Source organism: Lemur catta, chromosome 10, assembly GCF_020740605.2.
Source record: "Lemur catta isolate mLemCat1 chromosome 10, mLemCat1.pri, whole genome shotgun sequence".
Taxonomy (NCBI): domain Eukaryota; kingdom Metazoa; phylum Chordata; class Mammalia; order Primates; family Lemuridae; genus Lemur; species Lemur catta.
In genome coordinates, this window is record NC_059137.1 from 30,945,176 (window position 1) to 30,964,485 (window position 19,310).

A 19,310-nucleotide genomic window follows, 5' to 3' on the forward strand; every position below is an offset into this window, starting at 1 on the left:
TTTTATTCCAAGATATCTTAGGTATATCTCTAGAATTTTATGGGAAAAGCAAGATAAAAAAAAATCCTTAGAAGGGAGAAAGGCAACTTATTTGTTTGCGTATTGCAAGAGAAATATCCATTAAGTTCATTACCAGCTCCATTACTATTCAGTTGGAAAAGCACTAACTAGCCCAGTTCTTGGCACACAATAGCTTCTCAATAAATATTAATTATTAATTAATTAGACAATAAAGTCATTTCTAGAAAACATCATTTGGGACTGAGAGTTTGGATTAGGAATCTGAGAGGGCACAGGTGGTGTTGTCATTGCTTCTTCCAGCTAACAGTTGGGAGTTTGAAAGAGAAAGGAGGCTATGGGAGGTGAAAGGCTGGCTATGCAGATGGTGTCAAAGAATGAAATTTAGATTTCTGGACCACAATCTAAAACACCAAAATGATAAGCTTTTGGCTAGAAATGCAGCCCATGTTAGTAATATAAAGAAGCATATGTTTGTCTAAAAATGAGCTAACCTGGTTAAAAGGTCCTGAAAATGGAACAAGGGATCTGAACATGGATTGAAGCTTTGCCTCAATTAAGCTTCATTAACCAGATCATTGTGCCACTTTCACGCCAGTCACTTTGTAGATGAAAAGACAATGGCTAAGAGCCCTTGTAATCTTAATATTCAATGTGTCTCTAAAAGGGGAGGGAGAAGATTAAAAAACTGAGGTATGTGTCCACTTATTATGGAGACTCAGCAGGCAGGACCTGGGAGGAATTACAACAATGCCCAATTGCCCAGCAGTGTCCACGAGACAATAATTTTAAAAAGAGTCAGGAATAATAGTCATGGTCTCAGATAATTACAAAATTACACAAGGGCAGAGAACAAAGAAATCTTGATATTGTAAAACATAAAGACAAATGCAACATCATTATAGTCCTCAGACTTGATAGGCAGCTGCACAGAAATTTAATATGTGACTTATGTGAAGGAAGGAGAGGCAAAATTCTATTGACCGTAAAGTAAGATACATATCTGCTAAGAGAGTCTTAAATGTGAGGATGAAAATACCTAGAAGAATATACAGGTGAGGATAAAAGAAGAGATCAACTAATAATTTATTAATCTATTCATTCATTCAACCTGGATAATATTCAAAACATTTATGGGTACAGCCAATCAGAAGGTACACTTCAGCTTATCAGAAGAGATAGCAGCTATAAACAAATGGTCTAGCGGTCTGGGGTACCTGGTACATGTGTGCTGGCTGTCTAGCATGTCTGCATTCAGCAGTTGAGTACATAGGAGCAGTGTGTTGTGTGTGGGGGTGTGTGTGTGTGTAAAAGCACATGGAACACCTTTCATCACATATAATCCCACCTTACATGACATCTTAGGTCAAAATTATTGCTAACTAAATTGCAAGATTACATATATCTCATTCAAGAAAAAAATTCTGAAATTTGCACTTAATTTAAAAATTCAATTTGCTATAAATATTTGGCTTAATTCTATGTTTGACTGGTTTCCAAAAAAGACCGCACAACTTCTTTTATACTATGTTTTGCTTATGCTTGGAACACTGGAATAAAACGCCCAATAATTTTAAGTACTTCTCCATACGTTGCATATATGAAATGTATTTCTCTTGCCTTTACACATGAAATCTAATTTAAATAGGCATTAAATTGGTAAGGTCTCAAAAGTTTCCTGGTGGATTTGAAATCAGTACCCCATTGTTCTTCAACATTTTTATCCTTCCTAAGAAGAATTCTGACCCAGCAAGATTTTTATTCCTTTGAAGGTAAACATATGCATTGAGATTTTTTTTCTCTTCATCTGTAGTAACTATCTAGGTCTGGTTCTCTTTTTAATTTTTAATTCTCTTTTTCATTTTTTATACAATCCTTTCAGGAAACTTTTCTGCTTTTACGTCTCTATGATCTCTGTTTTCTTTTCTCTAACTATTCTTTCCTTATACTATTCTTTTCTTTTTCAAAAGAGCTATACCTCTTATCAAAAAAGTTCCCTAAAATAAATGTGTATTTTATAATATATAGTTTTATAAAGTTTTAAATACAAATATAATAAATATTTTTATAAATATATGTTTTATAACATATACACAAATATAATTTTTAGCCTCAGCCTCTGAGTCAGGCTATTTTCTTTCCCTGGTCCTGGTGCTGTTTCCATCAGCCTCACTTTGTTGTGGCAGATGTTGCTGAGGTTAGTGCTGTTGCTGTCGTCGTCGTCGTTTTCATCATCAAATGAGATACAGTCTGCCCAGACATCGTGTTTGTCAACAAACAGGTTTGGATTTTTTTTTATTTCCTTGACTTTGTTCAATGTACATTTAGCTAATGATCAAATCCCCTTTCTGGGATCTAAAATGAAAGGCAGTTTGATGTCTCAAATCATGGCTGATAAATGGCAGATTTGGGATAAGATAACAGCTCTTTCAGCATCATACTTTTTCTTGATGCTACACTATAAGAGTCTAATGTACCAAAATATGGCATTGTAATAAAACAGTGATGCTGATTTTTTACAAATGTATGTCTATATATATAATTTATAATGACAGTTTCTATTCTATAATAGAAGAGGATTCAAAAGAACACTAAAACCAAAGATGATATAGTAAAATATATTGTTAACAATATGGTGGAAGCAGAGGGCTCAGTACAGCTACAGACAGTCATCTAAAGAGTACTACACATTGAAGTAATTTTAAGGACTTCTTTCATATTTATAATGTATGCTTGATAATCCTCCTCTGTTTGGCTTTCTCATTTGCCCTAAAAGAGCCTGCAGAGTTATATAATTGCAAAATTAAATGCAGTATGGAGAGCAATTTTTCCATTTTATGCCATCCACTGATTAAGTGATCCAGTTTTCAGCAGTGTCAACAATCATTAAGAAAAGTCAGAGATTAAATACCGTATAAAAACAAATAGAGCAGGCGAATGAATAAATCTTTTTTTTAGAACTTGCAGATACTCAATAATGGAATTTTATACTGAAATTAAAAACTAATTCACCTGTAAATAATGATGATATTAATACACAAAATGATTGTACCACAGTGCATTTCCTGTGTGCCTTCTGTGGTTCTCAAGTGACAAGTCCTTTATGTTATGCATATTTATAGTCTTGATTCTTTGGGGGATCATTGTCATACAGGGTCACCTTGAACTCTTCAACTTTATGCAGAAAAGTCTGGAAACCACTAATATGATACCATTACCCTATTCACCAGCCTTGCTAAATATTTAATGGACGACAAATTGTTAAAAAGCCAATTACCATGACTTCACAGCCTCTTTAGAAGTTTAAGTTCAAGTTTCTGTCATTTAAGTGTGGAAGGATAATTGAATTTTTGTGTCTGATTCAGTCACCTAATAACCCATCAAAAATTTGTTTCTCAGTACTAGGCAAATTATTTAGTTTGTGCTTTTTTAGTTTGAATAAAAACAAAATAATTCAAAGAAATGTCCTTTCCCCATAAAGATTATGTAAGCAAAATTCATTTGGATTTAGATCCATTGATTTTTAAATTATGGCTTTATTTTTCATGTAGAATATTAATTATGTTAATTATAGAAATTTTACAAAATACCAAAAAAAGGAATGAAAAAATCATCAGCAGTACTTCTACCACTAAAAATAATCATGGTTAACATAGACATTTATACAGTTAGTCACTCTATAAATATTTACTATAACTTTACCATATACAAAATACCATGCTAAGTGGTATAAAATATAGTTGTGAGCAAGAACAAAATCTTGCCATCATGGAGTTAAGTCTGATAAGAAAGGAAGACAATGAACAAATAATTGTAATTTGACTAGTTCCTAGATAGTAGTTCTGGATACTTTCAAAGTTTCACCTAGTTTATGATTTAGAAAGAGGTTCTCTGAGGAACTGGTGCTCTCCACTTCCACTAGAACGTAAGTTCCACACAAGGAGATCTATTCACTGTAGTTCATCCCCTAATAAGTATGTGTAGACACTTAATATATGTGCATTCTATGAATGGCTAAAGCCAGAAATGTAGGGAAGCAAGGTCCAAATAAAACATAGGAATCTATGTTAAGGATCTGGCACTTCAAAGTGGTAGAAAACCACTGACAAATTCTAAGCAGGGATGTAACATAATCAAATTTACATTTAAAAAAAATACATTCATAATGAGTGCAATGCGCACCATCTGGGGGATGGACATGCTTGAAGCTCTGACACAGCAGGGAGCAAGGGGCAAGGGCAATATATGTAACCTAAACTTTTGTACCTCCATAATATGCTGAAATAAAAAAAAAATCTTTCTGTAGCTATAAAATGGAAAGTGGTATGGAAGGGGACAGTAGTGAGCAAATTCATACTCTATCTAAGTATTGTACATGAAAGATGATGGTGACAGGGACTAGAGAATGGCACTGGGATTAAAGAGAAGTGAATAGATTTGAGCAATAATTATAGCATAGAGTTTGTGGTCATTGGTTGAGTGACAGGAGAAAAGAGAGGGGAAATCAAGGATCACTCTAAAGTTTCTAGCTTTTAAACTAGGGAGATAGTTTAAACTAGTAATACTATTTGCTAAGAAAGGGACAACTGAAGTTGGAGCAGATCCATATGTGGGGATTGGCTATGACAGGTTACACTATAAACATGCTGAGTTTAAGGTGCTTGAGAGACACCCAGGTGGAGACACCCAATAGTCAAGCTGCAAATACAGGTTGAGGACTCTGGAAGAAGGTCTAGGCTAGAAATAGACTTTTGAAGATCACAGGAATATAGTTGCCAAGTGAAGCAGTGAGGATGGGTCATGTTATGTAGAAAAGTATATATACAGTGAAAAGAGTACCAAGCTTAACAGAAGATTCCTGAAGTATTACAATATGTAGGTGAGATTAAAAGGGGTGGAACTACCAAAGAGACTGAGAAAGATTAACACAGAGGAGTAGAGAAGCCCAAGAGAGTGTGCTGCCATGGAAATCAAGGGAAAGGGCTCTCGAGAAAGAGGCTCTGGTCAGTAGCATTGAATGCTTCCGAGATGGCAAATAAAAATAAGGATGGAAAAATGACTGTGGGACTAAGTTAGAGGAAGACCATTGGTGAACTTGATGAGTGCATTTACAGTAGCATGAGAGGGGGTACTTTAGAATAGATTGAGGAAAGAAAGGGAAGAGAAGAAATGGAGCTAATCATTGATAAAGATTGATTTAAGAAGTTTTACTGTGAGTGGGAGGAAAGAGAGGTCTCTACAGAGAAAAGCAAGTCAGATTGAGAAGATTTTTTTAAGATGGGAAACACATTATCATTTTAAATATTTATGGGAAGTTTATAATAGAAAGGGCAGTGTTGAAGATTCAGAGTCAAGACCATATTAATTATTGATCCCTGAAGGAATGAGAGAGGAAAAAAGAGATGGATAAAACAGATACATCAGAAAAGAGAGACAAGTCTTCAAATAGGTTAGAAGGATGAAAACTAAAAGGAAAAGACTGCAGGTTAATTTGGTGATGGGAAATTCATTAATGGCTTACCTGAAAGCATCTACTTCTCTGTGAAGTAAGAGGTACTATATCTTAATTTTCTGCGAGTATATGGAGGAAGAACTGGAAAAAGGAAGTATGAGGAAGTCTGAGGAGAAGAAAGAACATGTGAAACAGTTATAAAGAGCTAGAGTTTGACCTGCCAGGGAAACTGATGAGTACAGACCTGTTGAAGATGGTAACCATAAATTTATATGACATGAATTTAATTAGATTGTGAATTTTTGCTTATAGAACCAGATAGCTGAGTGCAGGAAAGGAAAACACAGATAGCTGGGTTAATCCAGGGTTGGGGTTTTGTCAGACAGACACATTTAAGGATAACAGGCAGGAGAGCATAGTGCATTTGAGGTTCATTCATGCTGTGGCACGTGTCAGTAACTTGTTTCTTTTCCTTGCTGAGTAGTATTTCATTGTATGTACATACTATATTTTATTTATCCATCCACAAGTTAACAGGCAGTTGGATTCTTGAAGCTTTTAGACTGTGATAAATAATGCTACTGTGAACATTTGCAGACAAGTCTTTTCTTGTGTAGGTAAGCTAAGAGTGAAATTGTTATGACATCTGGTCAGTATATATTTAAATTTTTTATGAAACTGTAAAACTGTTTCCCAGAATGGCTGTTCCATTTTTCATCCCCACCAGTAATGTATGAAAGTTCCAGTTTCTCTACATTCTTGCCAACACTTGATGTTGTCAGTCTTTTGTATTACAGCCATTCTAGTGAGCATGCAGTGGTATCTCACTGTGGTTTTAATTTGCACATCTCTAATAACATTTTAATATTGCTTTGGCATTTTTCCCTACTTTGTTCAGCAGGGATGACTATTTTTAATTCAGTTCCTTCTTCTAATATGTCATCAATCAACTCTTGCTTCAAAAGTTCATGTGTTCTTTAACTGACAGTACAGCGTAGGAGCGTGTCTGTTTCTTGCTGAAAATTATTCTCAAAAATATGCTTTTCCTCTGCCTCTTTTTTATTTTTTGTTATTTTATCTTTCAGAATCATTTCATAATTTCTATGTCAGTTACATGGTTTAGCCCTCCTAGGCTTCCTTCCTGGACCTTCTGTTAGATGCAAAACAGATTCCATTCTGTTCTGTTTTACTTTGTTTTTAATCCTTGAATAAAGATAGCTTTAACCTGGACTGTTATTTAACCCGGACTGTTATTTAACCCCAGAATGATCTGGGTAATTTCTCCCCAAGTCCCTTCCCTGAAAGCCTGGACACCATTAAATTCCTCTTAAATTCTAAAGTGAAGGAAAGTTTCATAATCTTGGAGCCTGAGGAGAGGGTCTGGGACTGGGAGAAATCTCAGCAATTGTCTTTTGGTAACCACTTCTTTGTTAAGAAGCCACGACCACCTTTCTATATTTAATTCTCCACTCCTTGTACTCAGTAAGACTGAGGGAATCCTTCTTCCTGATATTACTGCCCATCATTTTTGGGGTGACCCCATCTCATTAGAGAGAAGTCATGTCAAGCAAAAGCCTGACACCTGCTGCTTTCCTATTTGGTATGACCATATCACACTTTTAGCCCCATCAGAGCTACATCCAAATGCTATTGATGTGTGATGAAGAAAGAAGCTCCAGGAGGCATGGCCCTCACTATTGAATCTTCCTTTGTCCACAAAATTTATTCATCTTACCAGGATTTTCACTTTAGGTACAGTGAGTCCTTTCGACCTGCAGATTCAGATGGTTTTCCATTGAGTGAAAATTATTCAGTGCAACTTATTTTCCATTTCTCCTGATTCTCTTTATCTGGCATTTATTCATATTTTTAATATCTGCCATATTTATAATTTTCCTATTATCTTTACGTTCCATGTCCTTTTTTTCTATATTCCAAGAAAGCATTTCAAAATTGTCTTCTGCATGTTACCTCATTTCCTAAAATCTGTTTTGCTTTATGTCCTTCTAATTCTGATTTTAAATCTGAAAATAGGTTTTTTAATTTAATTAAACTCTAATCCAGGTCTTTATTTCTGTATACTTTTAAAGAAGATCTTTTATTCCTCTCAATATGATGTGTCATTATATTGTCTTTGATCTTTCGTCACGGAGTTGATGAAACACTAAGTACTTAGTTCATTCCATAAAGAGATGCTACCAAAATACTTTGTACATCTTATAGAAAATCTTTACCAAAAAATGCATGCTGTTTCTGCATTTTTAATGTCTTTGTGTTGCCATCCTATTTTTGAAGAATCCCATATTGGTTTCCCTTTACCTACTCACGCTTCAATTAAAAGAGGTTTACCAAGGCCTAGGTTTTCCCTCACTGCCCACCTGGTTGTTCTTGGAAATTCTGTGATCTGAAACATGAATGCTGCTTTATATCCTTTACATCACAGTTCAGTGAACCAATGGCAGCTGTAGCAAGGAACTTTCATGTGTCACTTTTTCCTCATGCTTGGTTATACAGCTTTGACAGAAGACAGCTTTCTCTTGAAAGGTTTATGCTTAGCCCAGCTTCTATGCCAGCTACGTGGCTTAGCCCTCCCAGACCTCCCTCCTGGACCTTCTGTTGGATGCTAAAGCCCTGCTGTGCTGCCAACCTTTCACTTGATTTAGCTACTGCACAGATCCTGGGGCTGCTTTGGACTGTTGCTCCAAGACAGCAAAAGGGATTCTGCATGGTTTATTGCCCTGCTACACCCCAGCTCACCTTAGCCTCTTCCAAAAATGGCATTGAAATAAGTTTCAACCAGCTGTTACTGTCTCAGAAAGGGTAGCAATGAATCAGCCTTAGGTTTCCTTCATCTCTAAACCTTTCTTAACTCCCCAAACTGAAACCGTTTGTTTGTTCTAAGTTTATTCAGTCCCCTAATCTTTACTCACAGTAACTTATTCCACTGCCCCAACCAATCTCGGACTCTCAGAATCCCTTTCATGTAACACGTAAACACAGACACATACACATGCACACAAAAAATCTGATAACATACACATAGTAATACACATTTCCATTAAAGTCAGGAACATGATAAGCTAATATTATCACCATTAGTTGTCATTATTCTGGAAAGCCAATGCAATTAAGCAGGAAAACAAAACCAGTGTTAAAAATATTGGCAAAAATGTGGTAAAAAAATATTGTGTGTGATAGGTCTAAATGCAGGAAAATCAATGGTAAAACTATAGGAACTGATAAAGGAGTCCATTGTGATTACAGTTTATTGTTGAGAGAAAAACATTTAAAAAATGAATGAATATTTTGATTATTTGAAATGGTATTTCTGTGTGTGAGGGGTGTGTGTGTGTGTGTCTGCCTATAAGACAAAAATCTCAAAATGTCAACAGTCTCTTCAGGTGATAACATTGCAAATGCTTTTCCCCACCCCTCCATCTGCATTTTCCAAAGTTTCTACAGTGAATATGCATTGTTTTTATAATAAAGAAAGTTGTAAAATGAGGAAATGACAATGAATAACGAGGTACTCAACTGTATTAGTCGCTCCTTTCCTATGACTCACCTTAGTGAATATTTAGGAATGCATTAAGACTTTCTTGAAATAATAATTCATGCAAAAAGGATTGTTTATTTTTTATGATAGGGCCTTTTTAACAAAGCATATCTGAAAAATAAATGCAGCCAAGCATAAGCACAACCTGAAAAATGAAAACAAGAGCAAAAGACTAAAATCCTTCATAAAGACCTTGCAGGTTGGTATATAATGAGATTCAGGGTTTAATAATAGAAAACAATTTCAATGCGAAATGTGTGTATTAATGTCAAGTTGGGATGAAGTGCAAATAAGACCAGCAGCTCTGTAGGGTTACCTCTTCATTCTTCTAGATTCCCTCTCTTACCTATCCCTGAACAGCCTGGGAAAATGCCACATCTCCTGAGAGTTCAAAAAATATTTATAAAGATAAATGACAAAAAGAACTTTTCAAGGGTCATTCAGCTATTTTCCAGGACACAAGTCAATACTAGAACAGACTCCTGGTACAAAGTTCTCCAAATAGGGATTCCAATTTTAAGTTAGTAAATATTTGCCAGAATATGCCTAGTGCTGTAAGCATTTATACACACTTTAGCTAATTTAATTTCATAACATCTCCAAAAGGTATTCTAAATATCTTTTTGCCAGGATAGAGATGACAACACCTAAGCTCTTCAAAGTGGCAGGTCTTGCTCCAAATGAAGAGCAAGGTGGGTGATGCTGTTCCATCTAACAAATGAACAAATAGAGGGAGATCCTGTTGCAAACAGATGAGAGGTTTTATTTGATGTTGGAATGGAAGTGGTACAATGTCTTCAGCAAATAAGGCCCAAGCACTAAGTCAGGTGCCAGGGACACTGGTTTTTAAGACTTCCTGGCAGCCCCATTGTTGACAAGGTGAGCCAGTTTCAGCAGCGAAACAATACAAGGTAGAAAGGAGAAAAGGAAAGAAACCAGGATTTTGGTGACATTGTTGACATTCTCAATCAAGTATTGCCTAAAATCTATCTTAACTCTGCACTTTTCAATTAATATAAGCCAATAAAAATGTTTTATTGTTTAAGCTATTTTATTTGCCACCAAAATATTCTTATGCAGACATCTCTTAGGAGGCCAAATTCCAGAATAGAGATACCATTAGTGTGGGCTAGGGTTGTAGCAGTAAACAGGAACAAATATGATAAATTTGAGATTTATTTAAATGGCATACTCAACAGGATTGGTGATGAGGCTGTTGAGAGAGAAAGCAATGACAAGGATGATTGCCAGGTTTGGGGGATGACTGAAGAGGGAGCTGACTTCAGAGTGAGTTTGGGGGAGAGGATTGGAGGAGATGAACATAGTCTTACACAGTTTGGGTCTGAGGACCCTCTGATATATCCAAGTAAAAATATCATAGCCAGTTGGAAATGCAAGCAGTAACCTAAAGTAATAAAATAGTACTAAATAATAAGTTTTTTCTTTCTCAGTCTCCATCAAACAGATGAAATAAAGCAAGTCTATACAATCTCTTACTGTCAGCCTATTCTCAGCATCTGAAATGATAAAAGAGTGACAAGAAAAAATAGGGCAAGATATTCTTTGTTTAACAAAAGAGGCAAAGGGGAGTATTTCCTGTTCTGTAGAAAATGGTGGAAATGCTAAGAAAAATGGGAATTGGGTGTGAGCCCTAACATCTTCAAGGGAAGGAGTAGGGAGTAGAAAGAGAAAAGCCTGGAAACATCAGTCAACTGATGATGCAGAAGAGAGAAGAGTTTCAGCTGTAACAATGTGAGGGGGTCTTTTTAGTCCATTCTTACACTATGATGTGGGTGAGGTCTGAACATGGACAGGCTGGGGTGGGAAGGCGGTGGGCAGTGGAGCACTATCATGAGCCATGCTTGTTGACGAAATGGCCTTTGTGAATCCTAGGGAGGTAGACTCCACCATATAATAACTGGGAGAGAGATTAAACACCCGAACTGACAGCCACAGATCCAGTAGTATCTATACATTTTTGTATCTGAAGGCAAAATATTTTGATGTGGAAAATGGAAAGGAATGTATCTGAGATTCACGGCAGGACAATCTGAGAAGCAGCATTTCTCGACACTGGGCTTTCTTCCTAATAATGCAACTGATTTAAGGAATCAAATAATAACTTTCCCATTTTCAAAGAATGAAAATATTACTTCCTGTGGTCAGAAAATATTTGATATTTGGTATTTGATGGGACAAAGTGTTTTGGCCATCATATCTGGATGAAGGAAGACAAGTTCCCTGTAAAAGAGCACAAGATATTCATATGGAGAAAACAGTCTAAAGACAATAGGGATGAGATTACAATGGAGAAGGATTTGGAAGAAACAAACCAAAACAGAAGAATTAAACTTTGGAGGCAGTTAGGGGGAGAATTGGTACTTCAGAAAACTGAGCCAATGATGTAGAAAACAAACTTGGAAAGTTTCCATAAATGTAGACAGGGAAAAAAACAAAGATACTAAAACTGAAAATATGAGCACATAAGGAAAGCAAACCAAAGAAACCAACTCTGACTAACAAAGGAAGAGGAAATGATTTCAGAGAATTTCCATGAGTACACAGAAGCAAGAAAAGCCTGAAAAAACAGGTTTGGAAATAGACAGGAACCAACTGAACTTCAGAGGGCAAACAGACAGGAACTGTAGTCCATCCTGGGGATAGAAGAGGCTCTAGGGTCCAGCCTACTGAGGACTTACCACCACTTGTACTGTGTCACTTGCTGAAGTTTCAAAGTCCCAGGAGAGGGTATCCAGTTGTCCATGCTTGGGCATGACTTAAGAATAAAACAATATTTCCAGGACCCTTAAATAAGTTCCACTAAACTATAAGCTCCTTAAGGGTCAGGACCAAGTAATACATAATATACATGTAATATACATAGTCCCACCATGCTTCAACACTGGTTTTTCTAAAGCAGCTATTCAATAAATTTTTGTTGAATGAATGACTAAATGAAAATATAAACCATGTGGACACTAAATAGGCTATCCTTATATAGAGAATCCTTTCAGATAAATTAATGATAAGGAATCAAAAATAATTCCCTCAACAGTGCCTCCATTCAATCATTCACAAATGCCCATTGCTTTTATTTCTCTAAGAGATTCCATAATTCCATCCCTTTCTCACTATTGCCACTTCCATGATCTTAGTTCAGTCCCTTAATCTCTCTCACCTGAACTACAGCAATGAACCTAATAGATATTTAGGTAGGCCTCCACATAGTGATTAAAGTGATATGTTTAAATTTTTTAATTTATTTATTTATCTCTGCTTAAAACATTTCAATGACTCATATTACCTACTAGAATACTCACACTGGCATGGCTACACAAACGTATTGCATACACATACATACACACACACAAATACACACACAAACTTTTTAGCCTCCATTTGCAATTCCAGAAATTTCTCATGCTTCAATATCTTTACTTGTTTTATACCTCCATTGTCCTTAGCCTACTTTCTACCTGAAAATAGCTTACATACCCTTTCAAACTTCAATTGCCTTGAGCTTTATGTTTTATGTGTCTATATTCCACTGGAATTCTGTGAGCTTCTCGACAGTGAGAACTGTGTCTAACTCACTTCTGGATTCTCTGTCATATACATTACAGCTCCTGGCACATTGCAAGCCCTTTGTAGAAATTTTTAAATATATTAATTCATTAGCTGATGTAGGCACAAAGTTATAATCAGCGTTTCCATGACTTTTCATGCAGTGTTAGCAAGCTATGATACTACTAAACTCTCCCATCATTGATGTTTTAATATACATAGATCTTCAAGTAGAAAAAATTATACCTTACACAGAATTTTCTTCTCTCAATGCTCTGTATTTACCTATCATACATACACAAAACCAATTTTGACCCAGTTGTATAAGACAGTTTGAGTGTCATTCCAACTACTGTGACTTTACATAAGAGCCATAGACTAATGATTGAAGATAATAAATAACTCACTGGAAAATGGCAAATAAGAGCCAAAGGAGAAATTGGATTTTACTTATTTCTGAGGCTGAGATTCACTTCATAAGGGTTTGTAACTGGAAGCGATAGATATGCTCCTGCAGTCACTCATGCATCGTTATCAGACTCTCTGAGTAACAATACTCTAAAAGGAGGAGGCAGTGCTTGAATTCGATATAAATGAAAATACAACAGATTTACTGGCTTTGGACAAAAATCTAGCAATATCAAAAACCAGGTGTATTAGAGATAGTTCTAGATTTGGAATGAAAAGAAAATCCTACTTTGCCTTTTATTAGTTGCATGGCCTTGGCTGCAAAACAAACTTTCTGAGCTTCTGTACCGTCTACAGGACTATTATGAAATTCAAATAAGTGGTAAATACTAATGTGTTTGTAAACCATAATATGATTATAAAATTTAAAAGAATGACCAAAAATTCCCATTGGCAAAAGCAAACAGGAATTTAGGCTCAAAGGTAGCAGGATAGCCATCTTTTAATGCAGGTTCAAAGTTCTCAGCACTTTTAAAATGTAGTAGGACAAAGACCTAGGAGCTTAAATGAGTATTCATGCCCCTTTCAAGTCACTGCCTGCCAGGAGCTCGCCAAGTGCTATTTCTATTACATCAGCACAGGCAGATAAGGGCGCAACTGGCAGGCAACCTTATCTTACAAGCAGTACAACAGAGAGCTTAGGAGCGTGGGCTCTGGAATCTGATTGCCAGTGTTGGGCTCCCCACTCTGACCATGCCAACCTTCGCAAGCTTCTTCCTTTCACCAAGCCTCAGTTTTCTAGTCAATAGAATGGGAATCACCCTCCACATTGGTTTCGTATTGCTGTTGTAATAAATTACCACAAATTAGTGGCTTAAAACAGCACAAATTTATATATTACAGGTCTGGATGTCAGAAGTCCAAAATTGGGTCTCACTGGGCTAAAATCAAGATGTAGTCAAGATTAAATCCTTCTAGAGGCTCTAGAGGAGAATCTCTTCCCTTGCCTTTTCCAGCTTCTAGAGGCTGCTGGCATTCCTGGGCTCACAGCCTCCTCCCTCCGTCTTCCAAGCTAGGAGTAGAGCAACTTTCTGACCCTCTTCTACCCTTGCATACCTTCAACCACAACAGAGAAAAGTTCTGTGCTTGTAAGGACTCTGTGACTAGATTGAGCCTGCTCAAATAATCCAGCATAATCTCCATGTCTCAAGGACTTTAATCCAATCACCTCTACAAAGTCCCTTTTGCCATGTAAAATAGTATATTCTCTACAAATTCCAGGATAAGGATGTGGACATCTTTGGGGGCCACTATTCAGCCTACCAGAGCCTGTCCCATAGAGTTAACGTAAAGGTGAGAGGACTATTGGCACAAGGTTGTATAGCAGACCTCTAAAACTTCCTCATCTTGTATCACGGAAACTTTATATCCACTGACTATCAACTCCCCATTTCCCCCTCCTCCCAACCCCTTGCAGCCACTATTCTACTCTCTGCTTCTATGAGATTGACGATTTTAGGCACCTTATGGAAGTGGAATCCTGCAGTGTATGTCTTTCTGTGACTGGCTTATTTCACTTGGCGTAATGTCCCCAATCAAATTGTGCACCTTAAATCTGTGTAGTTTTCTGTATGTCAATGATACCTCAATAAAGCCATTTCTTTTGAAAAAATGAGATGTTAGCATATAAACTATTTCAAACAGTGTCTGGCACATAAAAATCATGTAAGTATGACTGATTATGGCTTTAACTATTATTATTATTGTCACAAAGTTCAGCTTTGTCTAAGCCAGTTAGCTAATATAGATGTGGAAGGAGAGGGAGCAGGAAGCAGATGAAATTCAAAAGTAAGTTGCTACAATAAGTGCTGAAAAAGCAGGTGAGGCCCATTGCCCAATGCCCCCTCCAGTAATGAGTCACACCTGAAGCTGGTCATTTTCCAGGCAAACAGAGAAAAGTGCATTGATTCCTCAGCCAGCCAGACGTGTAGAAGTTGATGTTGTATAATATTAACTTCTACAAATTTAACTTGTGCCCAGTGGATCACTCCTTCATGTTTTATTTATACTGTGACTCTTTAACTTGACTGCAACTATTCTTCCTCAGGACAAAGTGGAAAGGAAGTAAACATTTATGGAGCACCTACTACATAATGGTACTATGCCAGGTATTTAACTAACAGCATTTCATAAAATCTTCACAACACACCTGGGAAGTTGGTAGTGTTGTCCCCAGTTTCCAGGTGAGGAAACTGAAGTCTGAGGAGGTTAAATAATGTTCCCAATGTCATACAACTTGGTAAGTGGTGAAGCCGGGTTCCCAGTGTCAGTCTGTCTGGTCTGTTTGACTGCAATGCCTGTGCTCTTTCCACTACCCACATCTCCTCATAAAACCCAGAATATGGGTATAGAGATGCATCTTCCTGAATTCTTCCAGAAAGAAGACAGCAGTGAGTTTGGGGAAAACAACACAGCTGGGAGCCATCTTAGCACTTCCTGAACAGGGGTGGGAACAGATGGCCTCTGATGTCCCTATGGCCCAAGGGTTCTCCATGTCAACACTAAGGCATGTGGGACCAGATAGTCCTTTGTTGTGAGCACTGTAGGATGTAGATCAGCAGCCTTGGCCTCCCACCATCCACTAGATGCCAGTAGCAGCACTCCTGCCCCAGCTGTTACAACTATAAATGTCTCCAGGCATTGCCAAATGTTCCCTGGGGAACAAAATCACCCTAGTTGAGAAACATGGCTCTAGGGCCAACATTCTGCAATTCTGAGACTTTCAACACAAGAAAGGAATGCAGCTGCTAAATATAAACAGCCTAGGTCAACATTAATCTGAGACCAATTAAGAAGTGCACCTATAGTGAAAATGAGAAGCTTGGTTCTGCTGTCCTGGCCTCTGTGGGACAGGAGGCTGATGGGCCCAAAGCTAAGTAGCAAATGCCAAATAGTGATTGATCCACACAGCTAAACTATGTTGTACTTATTTTTCTAGCCAAATTAATATTGGTTGAGCAAACAAATTAGTTACACAAATCCGAGAACTACTACTTGTGGTTCCAGGATTCTCTACTTTTTATAATATTATTTTACAAGTATTATTATCTTATAAATTTTCAAGGAAAAATATCACCTGTAATCTTAACACACATGTATAATCACATTCATATAATCAACATTTATATATGCAACATATGTGTGTATAATACATGTGTGTACATGTATGTATATATGGTGTATAATAAAAAACACATATATATAATCACATTCAGCTTGCAGAGGTTGTCTTTTTAGTCTGTCCAGGCAGTGTTAGTTGTGGGTAAGAGCTTAGGCTTTGGAGTCAAGTTTTCCCCAGTTGAATCACTGTTTTGCCTAGTGACCTTGACCACGTTGTCTAAGGTTTGTGTGCCTCAGTTCCCTCATCTATAAAATGATGAGGTACCCTCATAAGGTTTAATAAAGGATTAAATAAGTTAATACGTATAAAGCAATTTGGACAGTGCCTGACACATAGTATGCACTCAACAGACATTACCTATTACTATTATATCTACATCAAAAACACATTCTTTAAAAACACATATGTTTTTAACAAAAAACATTGGTAATTATTTGGTAGCCTGGTTCTTTTACTGAGCAATGTATCATAAATATCTTTATGCCTCTAAATCTTCTTCTACAATATGATCCTTAAAGGTATGGGTATACTTCATTTAACACAAACAGTCACTTATTTGGGGACATTGAGAAGAGTCTCAGATTTGGGATGTTGAGAAGTGCTGCAACTGGGCATGTATGAACATCTCTCTCATTACATCCTTAGGATACATTCCTAGGAGTGAAGTTGTTGCAATAAAAGGTCTATTTATCTTGAAGTCTTTTGGTACATTTTAGGTCCCAGGATTTATATCACCCAGAGTTCTCTGTGATATTTTACACTTGGGTTGTTATGAAAGAGGCGTAGGAGATTGCCTGAGAGCAAAGTGGAATAATTAACTCAAGTCAGGGCACTGTGTTCCTTGGCTACTCTGAACAGAAACGCGATGCTGACATGCAAGATATGGGTGGTGTGAGCATCCAGTGCAGGTGATTTGCTGGTGAACATGGGCTGGCTACCATGCCAGCATCTCTCCAACCCTAGGATGCTTAAGGTATCAGCACTCTCCTGATATCACTCACTCCAGATACAAAAATTATTGTCTGGCCCTGAGTGTCAGGCACCCTTAGCTTCAAACTGTGATACATTTGGGGAAGTCAGAACAGCTGCACTGACACACATTTCTCAGGCTTTCTCTCTTCATTTATTCCATTCGTGGAGAATTTCTCTTGGCAAGGTGTTACGGCCCTTGTGGCAGCAAAGACTTGTATAATTTAGAAGTGTGTTCCTAAAATAGTAAAAAGGCTGAAAGGCCTCAGAGGCAAAAAAATTACCTAGAAGGAGTCCATCGGGAGGAACCTTACCAGGAAGAGCTAATCACATTGAACTGCAGGTGAGGCAGCAACATGACATGTGTTTCCAACCCAGTAGTCCAACACTTTATACCTGCCTGTTATTAAAGGAGAGGCTTTAAAAATGGGCCATTGGTAAGTAAGTGCTTTAATATTTAGAGAAGATGTAAAATCATGGATTCATGGACTCTCGACATTGTAGAAATCTTCAAGGTCATCTCTTCCAGCTCAATGGTCAAGTGCTGCTTGAATTCTATTTATAATTGTCCCAACAAGTGCTCTTCGGGCTCTGCTTGGACATTTCCAGTAGCAGAGAACTCAACACTTCCTGCAGGTGATTCTCTCCTTAGAATACTTGTTATAACTATTAATAGAAAGTTCATCCTTTTTAATCCTGAAATTCACCAGCCTAAACAAACAAATGTTTTCAAAGCATGAGTGAATGACACAGGGTGTTGAAAGAAGTTATCTTAACAGCAGCCTCCAGAGCCTCTCCTCAGGAGGGAATGAACACTGTTTCAAAAAATACTGAATAAGCCATTTGGATTGATGAAGATGAGGTCCCAAGGGCTTATGTTATAAGGCAAAAGTAAAACCAAACTATGTGCCTTAGAAATTAATGGAAATTTGTGGGTGAGATGAGCAGTCAAAGGTTGAAATGGGATTGGGGTAGGGAGAACAACACAGCCAGAGGTTCAAACCTGTGAGGAAAAGATGTCCAGTTAGAAATTTCTTGTGCCTGAAGGTCTTTTAAGAACAATATTCCATTTTAGGTTCATTTCATTTCTACAATATAAAACATACATTGCTAAAACACTTTTAGAAAGCAATGTGGTAAAATATACCCAATTTGCATTAGTCTAAAAATTCTAATTCTTGACATCTATCCTGAAGAATTAAATCAAAATGTGGAAATGCAAAAAATTGCAAACAGTCTAAATCCTAAAACAAGAATTGCTAAATGAATTATTGTGCAGTCCCTTGGTGGAGTATTTTGCAACTATTAAATATAATGTTAAAGATAATGTAACATGGGAAAATTTATGACAAAATGTTTTTTGGAAATCTAAGAAAAATTATAATTTAATATTAGCCTAATAAGTAAACAAAATGACAAAAAAGTTTTATACATAGAAAATATTTTGAAATAAATACACCAAAAATGTTAATAATAGTCATCTCTAATGGAAATTTCTCCTATTTTCCCAGATTTTTTAAATTTTTACACAGCAAACATGTTTAACACTTAAAATTGGGAAACCTTTACATAATCTATATTTAAATGTCAATTTTAAACCTTGTTTAAAGTGTCTTTATTGGAGCAGGGGCAGAGCAAGATGGCTGAATAGAAACCTCCAGTGATTATCCCTCTACACAAACACCAAATTTCACAATTATCCCTGAAAGCAAGCACCTTCAGAAGAACCAAATATCAGATGAGTGATCATACTACCTCATTTCAACATTATATAGAGCAAAGAGGCACTGAAGAAGGCAGAAAAGACAGCCTTGCATTGCCTACGCCACCCCTCCCTCATCATCCAGCAGTAGGGCACCAGCACCCTGAGTGGAAAGAGAATCTGTGTGCCCAGAGGAGGAGAATAAGGTAATTGTGGGACTTTGCCCTGAAACTCAGGGTCACCCTGGCACAGGAGAACACAGCATAGGGCAGAATTCTGCCAGCACCCATGGAGGGAGCATTTAGACCATGCCAGCCAAAGGGAAATCCTCCACCCTGAAACCCGAGTTTCAGCTAGCCCCACCACCAGCCAACAAAAAGCAGCCTGGGTCTAAATTCATCAGGCCTTCAGGCTACAAAGGCTACAGTCCTTGGGCAATTCCTGTGATGTGCTGGGTCAA